Raw genomic sequence first — 2,715 nt, forward strand, 5'->3', positions numbered from 1 at the left:
TGCCCCGGCCGCATTTATGGATCTGATGAACCGAGTATTCAAGAAGTATTTGGACAAGTTTGTAATGGTATTCATTGATGACATCCTTATTTATTCTAAGTCAGAAGAAGAACATAAGCAGCACCTCTGGATAGCATTGGAGATACTTCGTCAAGAGAAGTTGTATGCCAAGTTTACCAAATATGAGTTTTAGTTAAAGGAAGTCCAATTTTTGGGGCATGTTATTGGAAATGAAAGAGTTAAAGTAGATCCGGCAAAGATTGAGGCGGTTATGAGTTGGGAGAGGCCAAAGACACCTACAAAAGTGCGAAGTTTTCTAGGATTGGTAGGGTACTATAGAAGGTTTGTCAAGGATTTTTCAAAAATCGCCACGCCATTGACCAAGTTAACCAGGAAGAATCAGAAGTTCGAATGGAGTGCAAAATGTGAGGATAGCTTTCAAGAGTTGAAACAGAGGTTGGTAACAGCTCCGGTGTTAGTACTTCCAGATGACCAAGGGAACTTTGTGATATTCAGTGATGCTTCGCATAAGGGATTGGGTTGCATGTTAATGCAACACAGTAAGGTGATCGCGTATGCGTCAAGACAGTTGAAACCGCATGAGTTGAAGTACCCGACGCATGACTTGGAACTAGCCGCCATAGTGTTCGCACTTAAGATTTGGAGACATTACCTCTACGGAGAAAAGTGTGAAATCTACACAGATCATAAGAGTTTAAAGTACATTTTCACTCAGAAGGAGCTCAATATATGGCAAAGGAGATGGCTGGAATTGATCAAGGACTACGATTGCTCGATAAATTACCATCCTGGAAAGGCGAATGTTGTGGCCGATACTCTAAGCAGGAAGGAGAGATTGAATATGATGGCAACACCAAAGGAACTGACTGAAGAGATCAATAGATTTGGACTGGAACTTTGTGATTGTGGAAAAGTTGAAGAAGTTTGTCGTGCAATGACTTTTCAGCCAACACTAGTGGAAAGGATAAAGAAATGTCAAGAAGAAGTAATGGAGAAAGAGAAGAATCAGCTAACTAGAGAGGAGATTAGTACTCAAAAGGATGAGCAAGGTATACTAAGGTTTTCCTCAAGAATTTGGGTTCCTCATGTACCTAAATGGAAGAATGAAATCCTACAAGAAGCCCACAATTCGAAATTTTCAATCCACCCGGGAAGCACCAAGATGTATTGGGACTTAAAGCAGAATTTTTGATGGCCAAATATGAAGCGAGACGTGGCGGAATGGGTTGCGAAGTGTTATACTTGCCAGAAAGTGAAGTCAGAACATCAACGACCAAGCGGATTAATTCAGCCCCTAAAGATTCCAGAATACAAATGGGAAAATATTGCTATGGACTTTATAGTGGGACTACCGCGAACGAAATCCGGACATGACGCTATATGGGTGATAATTGATCGTCTTACGAAGTCAGCGCATTTCCTTCCAATTAACGAGAAGTCGTCATTGGACAAATTGGTTCATCTGTATGTGCACGAAATCGTACTAAGGCATGGAGTACCCGTATCGATAGTTTCAGACAGAGATCCCCGATTTAACTCGAGATTCTGGAAGAAATTTCAAGAAAGTCTTGGCACGAAGTTGAATATGAGCACGGCGTACCACCCGCAGACTGATGGTCAGAGCAAAAGGACAATTCAAATGATCGAAGACATGTTGCGCAGTTATGCAATCGATTTTACAGGAAGTTGGGACGACCACTTGCCATTGATTCAATTCTCTTACAACAATAGCTATCATTCCAGTATTGGCATGCCACCATATGAAGCTTTGTACGGGCAAAAATGTAGATCACTGACAAGTTGGGATGAAGTAGGAGAAGGAAGGATTCTCGGCTCGGAATTGGTACAATAGTTGCATGACACGGTCAAGTTAATTCAGAGAAGGATGCTTGCTGCTCAAGATAGACAGAGGAAGTATGCAGATCCAACGCGTAAGGATATTCGATTCCAAGTTGGCGAAGCTATTTTGTTGAAGGTGTCGCCTAGAAAAGGGTTGTCTAGATTTGGCAAGAAAGGGAAGTTAGCACCTAGATATATAGGTCCTTTTAAAATTTTGAGTCAAGTGGGGAAGTTAGCCTACGAGTTAGCCTTACCACCTCAGTATCAGCATGTGCATAATGTGTTCCATATGTCGTTGCTTAAGAAGTACAATCCTGACGCCAGCCATGTGATAGACTATGAACCTGTAGAAATTTAGGCAGACCTGTCATTTGTGGAGCAACCTGTCAAAATACTCGACTGGCAAGAGAAGAGTCTTAGAAATAAGTCAGTAAAGTTAGTAAAAGTGCTTTAGTGGAACCCTAAGGTCGAAGAATCGACTTGGGAGTTAGCGTCTGATATGCGTTCCTGGTATCCTCATCTGTTCTCTTAGATTCTGGGGACAGAATCCCTTAAGGGGGAGAGGATGTTACTATCGGCATTTTCGTGTAATATTATTTGTATTTTTGGTATAATATTAATGTCAAAAGTAAATATGTTCAATGATTGCGCGTTTGTGTTAGTGAGAATTTCTGCATTATAAAATTTTTAAGTGTAGTACTTGATTTTTCAAAAGTAAAAGTTTATTTACTTCCTTTATTTTGATTTATAAGGAATATACTAAGACTTGGAGAAATTTTATTTTGAAAGATATTTTGTTCACAAATTTTGAAAGTGATTTTATAAAATTTCTAAAAATCCAAATTATTTTATGGT

The sequence above is a fragment of the Apium graveolens genome, chromosome 4 (genome assembly GCF_009905375.1).
Source record: "Apium graveolens cultivar Ventura chromosome 4, ASM990537v1, whole genome shotgun sequence".
In the NCBI taxonomy this organism is placed as follows: Eukaryota; Viridiplantae; Streptophyta; class Magnoliopsida; order Apiales; family Apiaceae; genus Apium; species Apium graveolens.